This window comes from Balaenoptera borealis, assembly GCF_965194805.1.
Source record: "Balaenoptera borealis genome assembly, chromosome: 10".
In the NCBI taxonomy this organism is placed as follows: Eukaryota; Metazoa; Chordata; class Mammalia; order Artiodactyla; family Balaenopteridae; genus Balaenoptera; species Balaenoptera borealis.
In genome coordinates this window covers 85,245,991-85,264,576 of record NC_138874.1, presented here as the reverse complement: position 1 = coordinate 85,264,576, position 18,586 = coordinate 85,245,991, and the positions used below count along the sequence as shown (strand labels likewise).

The 18,586-nt window shown below is 42.7% G+C and overlaps 1 protein-coding gene across 7 annotated transcripts in view; it reads right to left on the bottom strand.

Moving 5' to 3' along the window:
• LOC309604781 (uncharacterized protein) overlaps window positions 1–18,586 on the bottom strand; it is a 138,335-nt gene that overhangs the window by 20,698 nt on the left and 99,051 nt on the right. The window contains exons 6-7 of one of the 7 annotated variants that reach the window (XR_014231039.1): window positions 9,191–17,640; window positions 5,130–7,993 (exon numbers count right to left, since the gene is read on the bottom strand). The gene's annotated coding sequence lies outside the window, so the exon portion shown is untranslated. Of the gene's footprint in view, window positions 1–5,129; window positions 7,994–9,073; window positions 17,641–18,586 lie in introns of those variants that run through there. The other 6 variants (XR_014231040.1, XR_014231041.1, XM_082339738.1 and 3 more) reach the window with 6 other exon arrangements.

Sequence of the window (18,586 nt, the reverse complement as noted above, 5' to 3'; positions counted from 1 at the left end):
GCACTCTCTCCCTCTCCCCTCACCTGCTGGAGGATATGGAGTCCAGTAAAGAACTTCAAGGTCCTGGGGAGGATGGGGACGTGAGTAAGCAATTAGCCTTTACCTTATTAAGTTATTGAGATTTGGGGATTGTTTGTTATGGCAGTTAGCCTACCCTGACTAATACAGCAATTGTGAGGATCAAACAAGATAATTTATGTCTAAACACAGTGTCAGGAACATAGTAAATGTTTAGTAATTAATAGCTATTTATAATTGTGTGATATCTGCCCTACTTTACGTACATAGACTTTTCCCTTCCCATCTTTCCAATGCTACTTCTTCCCTTTCATCCAGTGACCAAGGGATCTCTGTATGTTTATCCCTGCTTTGTCTTTAAGCCTGAGCACGGTGTTAATGGGCTGCTTCTCTCTGGACCTTGTTTTACTAATAGCATTTCCTTGCAAAAAATATGGGGATAGAGGGGATGTTTCTATTGACATTATAATGGTTCTGAAATGAGTCAGAAGCATGAGACAGTCCAGTTGGCACCGTTCATCACACCTCCATTTTTGCCTTCCTTGCCTTTCCGTATGAAGGCTGCAGGGCTGAGAGTTAAATTCATTTGAGAACTGACTCGGATGAGCAGCACAATCTGCTTCACTGGAGAAAACATTTCATAAAAACTGTTCCTGCCGAGTTTCCATGAAACTTCCAAATTTTAATTAGAAACTGGAGAACCAGATGGGTGGCAAAAGGAATATAAGTTAGTGAGGGAGCAATTGCTCATATGCTAAGGTTAAAATCAATAGCCATATGACTAGGTGGCCACCTAATTGGCATGATTTGAGGAGTTCTAGGGGCTCCTCCTATGGTCCCCAAACATCTCCTCCATTGCATGTTGGCAATGCCTGAAAAGTTGTTCATAGCGACGCTTCACAATCACACGTCACTTTACGTGATCTCTCTTAACACTCACAATTCTCTTGCAAGGTAGTGTTATAAATATGGACCTCAAGACTCTGTGAAATCAAGTAATCTGCACAAGATTACACAGGTGGTAAAGGGCAAAGCAAGGACTTACCATGTGTCTTAACGTCAGGATTCTTCCCACTATACCACAGTTGCCTCTGCCATCATTAAAACTTCATTTCTTTGGGTTAAATGAATCTCCTAAGAAACGGATCATTCAAATGAAATCTTACCTGAACCTTAGTGTATAAATGGAGTTGTTCTGGCTGACGTGTATTTATGGGGAGGAGAGGCAGAGAGAGGGAAAGTTTAGGGAAGTAGATGCAAAGCCCAAGAACTACAGTCCAAAAGCCACTAGGTTAAAGCTTCCATCCCCTATTTCAATACAACTGGCCTTGGAGGAACCTCTTGCTGTCATTCATACCTTGTATCCTGTCAGATATTTCCCACCACCTGAGACAAAGAACTAGAATAAAAACCCCAGATTAAAGGGCTCTGTCAGTACATGGCAAGGTGGAAAGGAGAGAAGGAGTAAATAAAAGATGAAAACCATTTGGCTTCAGGTTTGCTCTGTCTGTTGAGGGAATCAAATTCTTCTGTAACTAATAGATTATTATGCTTCCTGAACCTTGGTGCTTTAAAACTGCTAATATGGAAACAGAGAAAACCTAGAAATAAAAAAGCAAATTACAATCCAAGAAGGCCTTATATTACCTTGAAGTATGATTTTTATATTCTAGAAATACTAGAATTCCTTGCACTTAAAGTATACTCTTCAAAAAGTCAAAAATATAACTCTTATAAAAGTATAGAATGAACACATGTTGGAGATTTATTCAATTCATTAGCGAAGGGTGGTAAAACTGATTCCAAAGAGAATTAGAGGAATTGGAATTATACAGGCATTGGAGAAAGAATGTTGGCATGAGATGGTTGGATTAGACAAAAAATTGGTTGTCCTACAAGCAATAGAACCATAACTTGAGGATTATGTTTTCTACCTTTCAGAATTCATTTACATCTCTACAGGATACAAGTCTATAGGTTCTGGTGTAACTTCAAAGTGGCCTTTGGTCAATAGTAAACAGAAACTCAAGCAAAGGCCCACTACTCAGCGTAGACCATTCAATAATTCTTGGCAGGCCTGTAAAGAGTGTTTCACTATGACACTGAGAAGACAGACTGCCCACCCTTTGCTGTCTTTCCAAGTTTTGAGTCCTAGTGGCTCAAGCTGGGCTCAAGCAGGTCAAATTTTTCTAGTTCAAATTCTGATTTGCCTTTGAATGTCTGAGTGTGTTCAAAAAACAAGGAAAGAAAAAGAAGTGTAATTAACATGTGCATTCGTCAGCTAGGGTTGCATAACAAAATACTCCAAATAGGGTGGCTTAACAACAGGAATTTGTTTTCTCACAGTTCTGGAGACTGTGAGAAGTCCGAGATCACGGTATCAACAGATTTGGTTTCTCCTAAACCTCTCTCCTTGGCTTGTAGTTGGCCACTATGCCCTCAAATTGTCTTTTCTCTGTTAATGTACCCCTGGTGTCTCTTTCTTTTGTTATAAGACACCAGTCATACTGGATTAGGGCCCAACCCTTATGACCTCATTTATGCTTAATTCCCTCTTTAAAGGCCTATTTCCAAATATAGTCATATTGACGGTTGGGCTTTAACATCTGAATTTGGAGGGCGGGGGGTACAATTCAGTCTATATGACATTTATTTAGCAGTTTCTCTGTGTTAAGACTTTCAAATATACAAACTTCTTGAGTGTTAACTCCAACCTGAAGAAGTAGGTGCATTTTACAGACGTGGTCTGGGAGGTTAAATAACTGCCCAAGATCACCCAGGTAGCAAGTGGCAAGGCTGTCATCTGACTCTGGGAAGACAATGCTATAGGACGTCAGGAGCTAAAGGTGGGCCATTTCCAGAGGATCTTGGGACGGTTACACAGCCTCTATAACTTCCTCGTATTTGCTATTTATTATAATCTTCTGATGCTTGAAATGAAAGATCTTATGGTCTTGTCTTCCAGGGAAGCATCGTCTGGAGAAGCCATGGAGACTGAGTTCCAGCCACAGCCAGCGCTGTGAAAGTCAGGATTTCAGGGACCAGAGAGAGTGGGGGAAACCAACCACCATACTTCCCAGATTCCTGGGAGATGTAACATGCAAGAGAAGAAGATACAGCCAGTTGGCCTGTGACTAGGATTGGTAGGAGAAAAGCCTGCATGGGTCCTGATAAGTTGAGAGAGACCATCTGAGACTCATTCCCTCACTCTGTTCTTCATGCCCTCCCTCACTGTTTTACTCCATTCGTATTTATTGGGCTCTTCCTGTGACCAGCACTACCAGATGCTGAAGGATTTACAATTCCTCCCAAGGATCCCTTTCTTGATTCTCCCTAAAGACCCCTTTTTAGGAACAATAATATCTCCCACCTCCACTCCTGCAAAAAAATTGCCCTTACTAAGAAATGATCAATTAATTTTTTCATTTTCCTAGGTTCAAATCCTAGCTCTGCCATTGGCTAGGTTTATGACCTATTCATTTCACCTCTCTAGCCTCAATTTTCTTACCTGAAAAAAATGGGCATATCAATAATACCTACCTCATAGAGTTGTTGTGAAAAACAAACGATATGTGATGTATCTATATGAGACAATGGATGTTCACTAAACCTATTGTGGTAATAGTTTCATGATGTATGTAAGTCAGATCATGATGTTGTATGCCTTAAAGTTATGCAGTGCTGTATGTCAATTATATCTCAATAAAACTGGAAAAGAAAATAGAAGAAAAAAGAAATGATATAATGCAATATAGATATAAAGGTTCTAAGCACAATGCTCAATACTTAAACATGGCCCAATGAAGGTGATCAGAGTATGTAACCCCAAAATATGCCACTTTTTTTAGGATTGTTTTGAGCTGAGAGCAATTATCTCTCTGCCCTGTCCCTTCCTACCTAAAAGCAGAGTATAAATTTCCCTTTGTAAAGGTAACATAAATTTCCATTTCTAAACGTGTCTCTGTCTCTAGTACCAGGAAAAGAACTACTAGGGAGAAAATTCTTGTCACCTGAGAGGACCCTTATCTGCATAACAAACCTTACTAAACAACTTTTATCCACCACATATGCCCTAGTCACCTCCCAGAACTTACCCACCCCCCAAGAGGCCCCAAACCCCTTTTTACTTTGTTTAGCCTCTTCTCCATACTTTATTAAGAAGATATATAAGCCCCCAATTCTTACACCTCCTTGAGTCACATTTCCTTGTGAACGCCTGTGCATAAGTGTGTAATTAAATACTTTTTTTCATCTTATTAAACTGCCTTTTGTCAGTTTAATTTGCACGGTCCAGGTACTGAACCTAAGAGAGTAGAGGAGAAGTTTATCTTTCCCTACAGAGGCATGAAAACTTTTTCTTCTTGCAACTTTTTTTTGGCATTATTCTCCTTGTTCCCTGGTTTTCCCTAGAAACTATTTCTTAGAAGCTTGGCCATCTTTGTGAGGATTTGGAAGCAAAAGAGTGAAGAGGTTTCCCAGGTCTTTGGGAGCAGAGGGCCTGCAGTGAGACACTCTCTACTGCTGCAGCCATCTGACATCCACAGGGAAGCTGGGCCCCTGGGGAGGCTGCTAGGATAGATTAAGGCAGAGTTGGAGCCCCTTGTTTAGTTTAAACTTTCCTGACACCTTAGTCTGGATTCTGTTGCTGCTATTGCTGCCCCACCAGCCTGAATGTCCCCTAACTCAGCCTTCACCTCACTTGTTTCCTCTTGTTTAATTCTTGTCTCCTCCCCTAGACCGTGTGATGTTTGAGGGCAGGAGCTCTTTGGGTGCCATGCTGTGCCTCATATGGAGAACACACTTCATACACACTTATTGAATGAATCAACTGAGACAAATATGCTGAGTAAGAAATAAGATGCATTTGTCCATAGTAAAAAAAAAAATCCAGTGTTTACTTAGTTCTAATCTGAGCAATATAATTACAGTCAAATGTCAGATGATGGATACTCCACTTAAGCCTATGTCCATCACAACTCACTTCAGTGTTGGTCCAGAAGAGGAACAAAAGGGGGAAAGTGTTGTTTTCCTGAAAAAAACTTTAACAATCAGCTCAGAGTGTTGATGCTCTCATTTGAGAGCCCCTCTGACATCTGGCTCTATTCTAGGAGGGGGACAGAAGGAAATGCCATCTCTGGGCTGTGATTCACCCTCAGACTAGAATTAGGGTACCTATTACCCAGGCCTGGGGTGGAGGGATATAGTCTGGGTCAGGTAGGCTGCCATTCTAGTCTCTTCTCCCCCATCCTCAGGCCTGAGTTTTCCTCTCATCCCCCTCCCTCAGTCATTCTGACAGCTTCAGGAGGTGGAGGCTCTTATAAGGGTACCTTGAATAGCAGGAGACAGATCAGAATGATAATAACTTTCTATGCTAAACATATCTTACAGTATCTCATTTCCTCTTCATAGCAATCCTGTGAGGTGGGTACTAGTATTATCTCCATTCTACAGATGAGGAAAACAGAGGATGACAAAGTATAAAAATTTTCCCAAGGTCACTTAGATGGTAAGTGGCAAAGCCAGGACTTGAGTTGTAGCCACCACACTAGACTGCACCCTACTGGATTGGGATGACCAAGGAGTCCCCCAGGTTTCCCCAGAGAGCCTCCAGAGCCAGGGCTGGGTCAGCCTCAGTCACTTCTGTGCCTCATACAATATATATAAACAAACAATGCCATACAGACATTTTACATAATACTTGCCTCACACAGACAAGGCCTCAAGAACTGTCTATAATTTCATATACATCAAAAGTAAGAAATTACATGATTAACATTCGGAAACTGATAGAAGTCAATTTGAAGCCAAGCTGTATGGTCTTGGGCAAGTTGTTGAATCACTGTGAGCTTCTGAGTCCTCAGAGTAAGGGTGATAATGCCTCACTTGCAAGCCAGGTAAGATGATCAGTTGAGAGCACCTGGCCCATAGGAGGCCCAGCAAGTACTGATTCCTCCATCTCCCTCGCTCCACTGCTGGGAGCAGTAGGGGCGGTGCAAATGTGAGGCCAAGAGGGGGGCTGGTGTCAAAGCCCAGTGCTTTTCCACTGCTGATGCCCATCCTGCCCTGGACCAGCAGGGCACTAACCCTATGGTCAAAACCAGTTCCGTCATTCCCTTGTCATTTTCTGGGGTCAAATTCCAACCTTCTTGGGTCATCATTTCTACCAAAACGAATGAGTGTAATAAAGGCCACAAGTCACAGATAGCAATGGAAAGCGCTTAGTTCTTCCAGAATGAGAATATAAAGCCAAACAAAACAGAGCCTTTCTAAAGGGATAAGACAAAAACAACAAGCCTGAAATCCAACATCATGAAGTTCAAGTTTCCAGCATGAGCAGTCTAGTTACACGTTTTTCCTTTTAATTTCAGAGTCATAAAGCAAAACAAACAAACAAAAAAGGCAGTTAATAGTCTCCTTGAAAGGATGAAGGAGTGTCTCTTTTAGGAAAAAAAAAGACTGCTAATAACTATCTTGGGAATAATTCACGCATAAAATAGAAGAAGAAGGAAGGTGAGTAATATTTTCAAATTTATATTCTAATAAACAAGTCTCACTCTGGGGCAACGCCTCTTAGAGCCACCGCTTTCTGGACCAATTATGTTCACCTTGACCGTGACTTAGAATTATGCTTGTTTTATTCCCTAACAACCTTTTTTTTTTAAGCCAGTAGGAAGGTTGGCCTACCATGGTCTTGCCTACATTTTTGTTGTTTGACTCTGAAAAAGTCAAATATATTTCCATAGAAAATGCTAAATAGCTAAAATCATACTTTATCAAAAACATTCTGGGATCATTTGCTTCTGTATACCTTTTATTTTTTGGCTGCGTGACGTAACATGCGGGATCTTAGTTCCCTGACCTGGGATCGAACCCATGCCCCCTGCAGTGGAAGCATGGAGTCTTAACCGCTGGACCACCAGGGAAGTCCCTTCTGTATACTTTTTTTAAATTGAGGTATAATTGACATATAACATTGTATGGTTTCTGGTGTACAACATAATGATTCCATGTTTGTAAATATTGCAAAATGATCTCCACAATAAGCCTAGTTAACGTCCATAACTCTACATAGTTACAAAAATTTTTTTCCTGTGATGAGAACTTACAAGATTTACTTTCAAATATGCAACACTGTATTATTAGCTATAGTCGGTAGAGTCAATAAAGTATGCTTCTGTATACTTTTGATTTAAGCTTTGCCATATGCATTTCGGTTAACTACAGTACATGTATCTGCCATACACAAAATGAGAAAAACAAAGGCTTTCGAAGCCTTGATTTTTTTTTTTTTTTTTAATACATTTATTTATTTATTTATTTATTTTTGGCTGTGTTGGGTTTTCGTTTCTGTGCGAGGGCTTTCTCTAGTTGCGGCAAGCGGGGGCTACTCTTCATTGCGGTGCACAGGCCTTTCACTGTCGCGGCCTCTCTTGTTGCGGGGCACAGGCTCCAGACGCGCAGGCTCAGTAGTTGTGGCTCACGGGCCTAGTTGCTCCACGGCATGTGGGATCTTCCCAGACCAGGGCTCGAACCCGTGTCCCCTGCATTGGCAGGCAGATTCTCAACCACTGCGCCGCCAGGGAAGCCCCAAGCCTTGATTTTTACAAGGTATTTCTCCTTTCTGAGGAGAGGAATTAAGAAGTTATAGAATGTTAGTGCTATAAAGATGGAGAAACTGAGGCCTAAGGAAATGAAACGCCTTGTCCAAGGCCACACAGTCTCTCCAGAGTTCTTGCCAGAGGATATCTGTCAATTTGTTTTGGATTCTGTGTGAAGAGCATTCAGCTTCCCTGAGTTAATGGATTATTGATTAATGTTCAGAAAAATGCACAAAGAAGTTTTTTATGTTCCCCACTATGAGAACTTCTTTTATTCTTCCTCAGTGGGAACGCTCAGAGCATGCTGGCCTGGACAATTCTTCGTTGTGTGTGGAGGTCCCAAGAGTTTCAGGATGTTAGCATTTCCAGTCCAACAACTGCAGCCAGGGTGAGAACAGAAATGCTCTTATCCATTTCCAAACACTTCCCAGGAAGGCAGTACTGCCTTTAGTCGATATCCACTGGGGTTTCTAAGATCAAAATAATGAAAAGTCCTCCCTCCCTACCCTGCCCTCCCCAGTGTCTTCTGTAATATTCTTCTCACTAAATAATCATTCCTTCCTTCTTTTCAGGTTTTCTGAGCATCCAGGAATAGCCACGAGTGATGTTTTCCATTCGCCAGCTACAGGCATATGGCCCAAAGTGAAGCAGGAGGCAACTAAGCCCCAAGTTTTCAGACCTCCTCAGGGCACCCAAATAGCTATTACCTACTACGTTTGGATGTTCAAGAAATTGCTCAACACTCTCCTTGCCTTTCTAATAATCTAGCCTCTAACAGGATTTCTGGCAGGGGCAGTTGACATGGACAGGATCCGTAGAGATCATCCAGCCCAAGAGCTTCCTTTGAAAACCAGAACCTAGTTCTCAAGAGCTGTGCCCAATGTCATATAACTCATCCATGACAGAACCAGATCTTAGCCCATTTCCCTTCCTTCCATGTCCCAGAGACAAACTTCCCATACGCCACAGCTCTTCCAAGGATCAACCCTGGTTACATGCCCAGGCTAGCACAAAGGCTCAATACACATCACCTCACTGGGGTTCTGCACTTACACACCTCTTGCCTGCCCTGGTGTGAATAAGCTGAGATCATCTTTGTTTCAAGAAACCACCCTGAAGCAAGGAAACAGTGCTGTGGAGTGATTAAGAGCATGGAATGCCTCAGTTTAAAGCCAGATTAATCTCTTAATCTTGGGCAAGCTGCCTAGCCTCTGTGTCTCAGTTTCCTCATTTATAAATTGGGAGTCACAGAGGCAAAGAATATACAAATCAATTTTCACTGCAAAGTAAAGGAGCTGTTACGGTGGAGGATTACTGGACTGAATGTCAATATTATGACATAGTATGAGTGTGTTTCATGTTTGGTAATTGCAATCATTGTTGTTTTTGTTGTGGTCATCCACGTACAATGCTTGGTGTCAGTCTATTTAACTCTTGTAAAAATAAAATACAGTGTGTGTGTGTGGAAAAAATAAATAAATTGGGAGTCAATAATAGCCAAACTATGTATGTTAAGATTAGATGGAGTAATGGTTCTAAAGCACCTACAACAGTGACTGCCACATTATAAACACCTGTTAAGTGTCAGTCGTCATCATCGTTGTTGTCATCTTAATTATCATCATCATCGTCATTATCACTAGATCATCATCATCATTATCCTTATCATCACCAACATCTTCATCATCAATTACATCCTTTTTCCTCGCCTGAAAATTTAACCAGGGAAAGAAAGCATGGCTGGTTCAATTTCTCCCACCATCATGAGCCAGAAGGGGCTCTTCCTTTGGGGACATAAGCAACGTTCTCCAATCCATAGCTAATTCAGTTTCTTCTCAATATTGAAGACAGTAATGAATATGTGTAAACTCAGCTTACTTACCTTTGGGAATAAAAATTAAGCAAAACAAAGTTCTTTTTTTTTTTTTTTAAGAGTAAAGAAAAGTACCAGCCCACAGCTCTATCTTTTCTCTTTTATAAGGCCATTTTAGCTGTTTTTCCTACTGAATAATCATTCATTCAAGGAAATAAAAAGATAAATAAATCGTGGGTCCTGCCTTCAAGGAGGATTTCATAAGCAGTACAAGTTGCTGCCTTTCATCCTGTTTACCTAGGTTCCACTCTGTGATGGGCTTGGAATCTTGGTAAACTAAATAGTGCCAGGGCTGAAATTCTCCTGGATTCACTGACCTTCCTACTCCCTTCCTTGCAGACCACCACTCCTAATGGGTGGTTACCCAGGCTTCCGTGCTGTTCCCAGTGCTCTTAGAGCAGCGCAGTCAATTGCTTCCTATTGAGGAGTGGCTGGAAGGATGTATTAAGCATGTCTTTTTATTTTCTTTATTCTAAAGGTTTGACATCCGGGCCCTTGCTGACTTTGGAAGGACTGCCCCTCCCAGGGTTAGCCAATTCCTAGAGATAGTAAATGGCTCACCTGTGAACATATCTTTCACACGTAAACCAACCAATGCAGAGTCCATATCTCCAACCGCCTCCTGTGCTGGGCTCTCACATTCCAGACCACTAATCATCTCAGAGGCAGGTACCAGATCATTAGGGGCAGCTCCAGTGCCCCAAAGCCCACTGAGGTTACTCAACTAGTGCAATAAAGGCTCTTGTCCACATTTTTTCTTTACTCCCTCTGCCTCCTGACCAAACCTAGTGCTTCCCCACATGGCCCCCCTGCATGGTGTGCCATACCTCCTGTTTTATACTCCAGGAAACTATCACAACTTCTTCCTTCATGACAGTTATTTCCATGTCTGCATGTCTTATCACCCCTGATTAAAACAAATCTTGGGTACCCTTACAACAAAGGGAAATAAAACAGAGGAGGGAGAATCAGAGGCAAGAGCCAGTTGGGGAGGGAGGATGGAATTTAACTCAGTAAACGAGATTAGAACAGGATAATAACCCCTCATACTTATTTGATAACTTACTCATATCAAATGCTTTCATTGACACAGTTTCACCCGACCTTGTCAAAAGCCTGCGAGGTCAGCATTATTAATCTCATTTTACACAAAGAAATTGAGACCCAGAGAGGTTAAGTGATTCGAACAAGATCTCACAGCCAGTGGTGGCAATACTGAGATTTGAACTCAGATCTATCAGATTCTACAATCTGGGTCACTCTTCAGTTTTTCTGAATAGGTTGGCCCTACTGTGTGCTTAAAAGCTTAAATTTGGGAATCAGACAAATATGGGTTGAGTTCCAATTAATAGTAGCTATGTGACTTTGGGCAAATGATTTAATCTCTTTGCTCTTTCATTTCCTTTTCTGTAAAATGGGGTAATAATAGTACTTATCATACAAACTTGTTGAGAAGAATCAATATATAATTCAAATATATATAATTACATAATATTATATATAATATACTATTTATATATTATATAATGTATATGTATAATATATATTATAAATATATAATATTGTTAGTGAACACTAATATAGGAAAAAAGTTTCATCTGTATGCCTGGCACATAATCAGCATTCAATATGTGGTAGCAAGAGTTAGCACCTTTAGGAACCCTCCTGCACTGTTGGTGGGAATGTAAATTGGTGCAACCATTATAGAGAACATATGGAGGTTCCTCAAAAAACTAAAAATAGAGTTGCCATATGATCCTGCAATCCCACTCCTGGGCATATATCCGGAGAAAACTATAACTCGAAAAGATACATGCACCCCAATGTTCATTGCAGCACTATTTACAATAGCCAAGACATGGAAACAACCTAAATGTCCATTGACAGATGAATGGATAAAGAAGATGTGGTACATATATACAGTGGAATATTACTCAACCATAAAAAAATGAGATTATGCCATTTGCAGCAACATGGATGGACCTAGAGATGATCATACTAAGTGAAGTAAGTCAGAAAGAGAAAGACAAATACTATATGATATCACTTATATGTGGAATCTAAAATATGACACAAATGAACTTATCTATGAAACAGAAACATACTCACAGACATAGCGAACAGACTTGTGGTTGTCAAGGGGGAGGAGAGGTCGGGGAGGAATGGATTGGGAGTTTGGGATTAGCAGATGCAAACTGTTATATGTAGGATAAATAAACAACAAGTTCCTATTGTATAGCACAGGGAACTGTATTCAATGTCTTGTAATAACATATAATGGAAAAGAATCTGAAAAGAATATATATATATACACATATACAAATATATGTATACATACCCATATAACTGAATCACTTCGTTGTACACCTGAAACTAACACAACATTGTAAGTCAGCTATACTTCAATAAAATAAAATTTAAAAAAAAGAGTACCTTTAATTCTTCTATTCTTGGCTGGGCATTGTGGGCCTTTGCTGTCTGGGTATGGTTATAGCATTATTGGCTTCTGATCAAAATTCTCTTCTTAGCCACCCTCTTCATCAACTGGATAGAATATCCCTGCTTTCTTTCCAACTCCTGTTTTTCCTCCTTTGACAAAGGAGAGAGGCTATGTTCCAGCTCCATGTCCCTATAGCACTTTTACCCATTAGTTCAACAACTATTTATTGAGCAGTGTTTCTTTTTTTGGAAAACATTTTCTTAGTGATCTTAATGTACAGCCAGGGCTGAGAACCACTGCTTTTAGAGCCTGGAGTGTCTCCCTCTCTTTTTTCTTAAAAGCTTCCTTGAGCTAGTCACAATTTGATTCATCATTATGGCTACACCTGAATATTTCCCTTCAAAAACAAGGATTCTCAAATTTTGCTGCACTTTAGAATTTAATGCGATTTTTAAAGTCTCAAAGTCCAGGTCACGTGCCAGACTAATTAAATCAGAACCTCTAGGGATGTAACCTAAGCATTAAGTATTTTTTTTATTTCCCCAGCTGATTCCAAAGTGCAGCCATGTTTGAGAATGGGTGCTTTAAAACACCCTTATTGCCATTTTCCTGGTACACATTTCCAAGTTAAAAAACAGTCTTTCCCATGGTGATCTCCAGTGTCTTCCTGCAAACACTAAAAACTGCAGAGGATATTTTAACCTAGAATATTACCCTCTCCTCTATTTACTCCCACTGACATCTGCATTCATGCTCCCATCTCATAATCATGCTTTAGGGAAACCAGATTTTGCCACCTTTGCCATTAAAAAACTTTTTACCCAAGACAGTGAGGAACTTTTGGTGAGGAAGAGGTTAAGATGATAGCCCAGTTGCATGCTGGGAATTGTAGTTCAATAGCAGTGCCTAGCCAGGGAGACGCTATGGGCCTCCAAAGCAGCCCCCAGTATCCCACGTCCCACACTGCCCTTTGGAGAGGCAGTGTCCAGTAGTGACTAATACCTTGGGCACCAGAGTCAGAATGCCTGGGTTAGATCCCATTGCCACTCCTCACCAGTTGCGGAACCCTGGGCATGCTCTCTAACCTCCTGGACCTCCTTTTCTTCTCCTATAAATAGAGAGAAAATAATAATAATAATAATATAATAATCATGGGATTGTTACGAGGATTAAATGAATTAATATTCATAAAGTGCTTAGAACAGCAGCTGGCACATGATATGCATCCTGTAAGTGTCAGCTTTTGTTATTGTTGCCTTTTCAACTCCCCTCTTGGTCAAACTTCAGTTCTCTTGGACCACAAGAGTTGAAAATCCCCTGATTCCACAGTCAGGACATAAGAGTTTAGCTGACTTCTGGGAAATTATTCATTTGTTTGTCTAAATTGTCCCCTGGTCATTGCGCTTTAAAATCTTGAGGATGGATTTGGGATGATAGCTGCTATCATTTCCCTTTGCCCTAGCCTAACAGATGCTGGCACACGTCCTGTAGTGAGTGTCCCTTCGTTTTGCCTGCCCAGCATCCATCCTCTTTGCTTCTGGTAGTAGCACCTTAGTTTCCTTTGGGGAGCCACCCCTCTCCCACAGTGTGCACTCTTGGTGGGATTGCCAGTCAAGGTGCCCTGGCTTCCCATGGCAAACGGGAGGGTACCTGACTCCAGCTGAGCCCAATGGACTCTCTCCTTCAGCAGGAACATGTGGATAAGTACTGATAGGAGTGGATTCACCAGAGGACACTGCCCATTAGCTCCTGCTGCCTAGATCCCCAAGCTCCCACAAATTTCTCTATTTCTGAAGCCTGCTTGGACAGCCCTTCTGTGAGTCACTCCATCACCATGGCAGGAAGGTCCTTTTATGCTGAGGTTGGCAGAGTCAGTGTCCATCACTCTCTGCCAAAGAGTCCCTGGTGACACACTACTTCTAATCTTTAAGATCTGGTCCTCTGCTCATTGCCCTCTCCTCCCTTCCCATTTAATTCTGGGAGAGTTACCAGAAATTGAACGCCTTCTTTGTGACATGCCTTCCGCGTGCACTGTCACTAATCCTAATATCAACAATGCAAAGAAGGGATGACTTCCACTTTACCAGTGTGGAAAATAGGCACAGAGAAGCTAAGCAACTCGCCCAAGGTCACACAGCTAGTAAATAACAGAAATGATATTCCAACAGGTCTGATTGCTGCTCTCAATCAGTAAGTGAAAGTTACTGGAATTGAGATCAACATTTCTCTGCCATTTCACAGACTTCTGGGGTGGGTGAAGCTCTTCAACATCCTGTAAGGTAATGTTTTCTTTTTCTCTCTTTCTTTTTTTTGGGGGGTGGGGGGGAGGTCATAAACCAATTGTAAGAAATACATTTTATATTACAACCCTGAACACACACACACACATACATACCCAAAGAATGGAAACAAAGGCTTCACAAGGCAACAGCTACTTTTATAGGTGCAATACAGTCCAATTTTGGATTCAAAACTATTTTATTCTTTAAAATTCTGCTTGACCTACTATACTGATTTTGCAACCCACTAATGCAGCTGACTTGCTGCTTCAAAAACCCTGCTCTATTGAGAAAGCTGCTTAAACTGACACCAGTTTGCATGTCTGAGTGTAAAAGGAGGCAGGGCCAAGCTGGATCTTTTAAGGCTCATAATAATGATTTGTTTACTTGCACGATGTGTGTTTCCTAGGTCACCAGCCTGAGGGGAAAACTGGGATCAGAACCACAGCACAGGCTGTTCTTCTCTCTCTGTGCTTTCATCAGCTCTCCCAGAATTGCCAGCCCCTCCTCAAAGACCCCTTTCAGTTTCTGAGAATGCCAGGGAACGTTGCACACGCGCTCCCAAACATCTTCATTTTCCTTCTCTGCTGCTTAGGCTCCCTGCTGGGATCATTTGCCACTTCCTATGTCTGTGGGGCTGTCACTACTGTGGGACAGTAAGGGTGAGTTGCTCCTGGTGGAAAATCCAGTGATTCTGGTGATGTCTGAGCCATGGGCCTGGATGGGGATACTGTTGGTCTCATATCTCTATAGCAGCTCTCGATGCCAGAGCACTGTGTGTGGTCCCCATGGCACCCACAAGCAACGCCGTGGTGCCCACCAAACTAGAGAGAACACTCTCTGTTACAGGGATCCCGAAGTAGATTCTTCTTACGCCCTCAAAATTACACATGTTCAAGGGCAATGGATTGAAGAAAAAAAAATTTCCATCCCGTGTTCATGACCACCTTCTTTTTCTCCAGCTCTGGCCCTTATCCTTGGACCAAGCTTGGGTGCTCCTACTCTCACCCAAACTGGGAGAGAGTTCTTTCTTCCCCAGGAGGATTCTTGGTTCCCTCATGTGCAGAGACTCTTGGCAAGGCCACAGTCTGTCATCCTGCACAGAAGTGCTTGCTTCTTGGAGTGAATATACACTTGAGATAAACCCATTATTATCTGAGAACTTTGCTTCCCAAACATCAGAAGTTCCATGTTCAGAATTCAAGTCCCATTGCAATGATGACAATGATGATGATAAATCTTTCGTGTAACAGACCCCATGCTGAGCACTTTAGACACATTATTGTCCGTCATTCTCTCAACAACTTTATGTGATATGTACTGTTATACATACTCCTCATTTTGCAGAGGAGAAAACTGACCTAGAAAGGTTAGAGAGCTAGCCCATGGTCACATGGCTGGCCAAGTGCAGAGCCAGCCCTGGATCCCCTCAGCTACTCCTCCAGAGCTGGAACTGGGCAGTGAGCCTGCCTCAGCCAGGCCTCCTAACCTCCCTGGGCCTCCTTCCAGCTCTGCTTTCATCCTTTCTAAGCCCTTCTCCCAAGGCCCCCCCGTAATGCACAGGTGGGTTGCCAAAACTTATATAAAGGCTTCCAAGCTGGTGGAAAGCCCTAAGCTTCTACCCTCCCACTTCCCACACCCTCTCTGTGCCCTACCAGGGCTTCCCGAAGGAGGGCAGGGAAGCTTGGTCAGCAACAGGGCCCCATCCCCAGGCCCCTCAAGACTTCAGTATAGGGACTCCCGTGGTGGCGCAGTGGATAAGACTCCACGCTCCCTGTGCAAGGGGCCCGGGTTCGATCCCTGGTCAGGGAACTAGATCCCACACGCGTGCCGCAACTGAGAGTTCACATGCCACAACTAAGGAGCCCACATGCTGCAACTAAGGAGCCCACGAGCCGCAATTAAGACCTGGTGCAACCAAATAAATAAAGAAATAAACAAAAGACTTCAATATAGCAGCAACCTGCCCTCCTCTCACTAGTTCCCTCCTCAGTCCAATTCTGGAACCTGTAATGGTTTCTCCTCCCTAGAAGAACATCAGCAATCTGTTATTACACAGTTAAAATTGTGCCTGATCTTAGCGGGCGTTTTAATTGAATAAGAAATTCAAGTCTGGGCTTTAAATGCCATAGCACAAGAAAAAGTTACTGTCTTTTCAGAATGCCCATTGTAATTTCTCCTTAAAGAACTGCCCCCCCCCCCCACTATGGTCCTTTTTCCACTTGAACTGACAAACTGAACCACCAGATAAATACAGCTGCAAAGTGAAGTTATGGCTATGATTTCTTTCCTGCATTCATTTGGTCTCCTGGCTTAACCAAGTCAAACATGAAAGACTGCTCACCCTTTCTTTGATGGCATCTACAGAGCACAAAGCCAAGGGCTGATCAAGCCATCTTGATAATCTGATACATGTGAAAGTGTATCAGAGGGGAGGGAAGTATTCTGTTTGCCTACACAGATCAGTTTAACCAAGCATCTGCCAGAGTGTCACCCCATGCAGGGTGGTGGCCCTGCCACTTTTCATCTGTGTGACCCCTCAGTACCTCAGTCTTCCCATCTGTAACACACAAACACGCAGTAATTGGAGCCGAGAACTCTGAGGTCCCTAAAAGATCTCAGGGTTTTTATTTTATAGTTACAAAACACATCACTTACAAGTCAGAGAACTTAGGGCGTAGGTGATTGTTTGAATAAAAACCATCTTCTATAAAATTTTCGTCACATAATTATTTCACGGAGCAAGTTTCCACTGTGCACTCAAAGCAGGATTCAGTTTACAAAAATCTGACTTGCAGCCAACTTTTAAGTGACACTTTTACTGTTTCAAGTGGGGCTTGCCCATAGGTCATGGTTTCTAAAATCACTGTGATAGACTCCCTTCCTCCATAGAGTCCTAGACAGAGAAGCAAGAGTAGAATGCATTCTCAAATCATTACTTCTCTTTTCTTTCCTTGTTTTGTAAAAAAAAAAACCAACAAAAAAACAAAAAAAACCCCAACATATTTACAAGCCCCCCAAAACTGGTTTAATGATAATAACCTACTGGTCCTTTTGAAACACAAACCAGATCCTATCGCTCTGCTGCCTAAAACTCTGCAGAGGCATCCTTGGTTCTCTGGGTGGTGGCCAGGCCTGTGCAAATGCTGCTTGCTCCACCTGGAATGCTCCTGCCAACCCTCTCTGTCATTCCCCCTTAACCTGGAGCTCAGCTGGATCATTGCCTCTCCAGGGAATTGTCCTTAACTTCCTTCATGATAACTCTGAGCAGGTGTTTGGAGTTTCCTGGGTTGAGCATGTCCCGATCGTGGCGAGCCTCCGTGCGCTGTGGCCGCTCATGAGGGCATGCTTGCCGTTCACGGCGGCGAGCCGGGCACTGTCCGGGCACTGGATTCACCCAGGGGTCCCTCCCTTCATGGAGCCTGCAGTCTTCTGGGTAAACAGACAGCAGTCAGATACGGGAATGACTATGACTGCCACCGCCCTCCTCTCACAGAGCTTACAGAGAAGTAAACGAGGGGCGAGCTCCTTACAAGAGGGAAAGGTTGGACCATCAACGCCTCAAGCTCCATGCAGGATGAGTTTATGTCATAATCACACATTTGCTTAAATAGTCCTTGTACTCCTTTCAGTCTAAGAAGCTGAGAGAAAAAGGACATCGCTGGCCAACTGTGCCAGCTTGAGGGATGGCCGCCTGCGGCGTGGTAAGAAGACCAAGCGTCTATTCCTCCATCCTAAGCATCTCCATGCCCACATAGATTATACCTCCCTGCCCCAAAGCCAGGGCCTCTTGTTTTTCTCTTGTTTAAATGAGTTTCCTTCTCTAAGGGTACATCCTCTTTCCCATCATACAGGACAGTAACATAGCCTACCATTTGGATTTTTTTTTAATAAATTTATTTATCTATTTATTTAATTAGTTTTGGCTGTGTTGGGTCTTCGTTGCTGCACGGGGGCTTTCTCTAGTTGTGGAGAGCGGGGGCTGCTCTTCGTTGCGGTGCGCGGGCTTCTCCTTGCGGTGGCTTCTCTTGTTGTGGAGCACGGGCTCTAGGCGCACAGGCTCAGTAGTTGTGGCGCACGTGCTCAGTTGCTCCGCGGCATGTGGGATCTTCCCGGACCAGGGCTCAAACCTGTGTCCCCTGCATTGGCAGGTGGATTCTTAACCACTGTGCCCCCAGGGAAGTCCCTACCATTTGGATTTAATGTTTGTAATATTTATGGAACATCTGCATTATCATGCCCATTTTACAGACAGGAGAATAGATCCAGAGGCACCATCAGCTAGTTCATGGCAGAACTGGACCCTAAAAAGCCAGGTCTCTGGCTCTAAGGTTGGCATTTTCCCCACCGTATCTCAGCCTCCTGGGCTCAGCCAGAC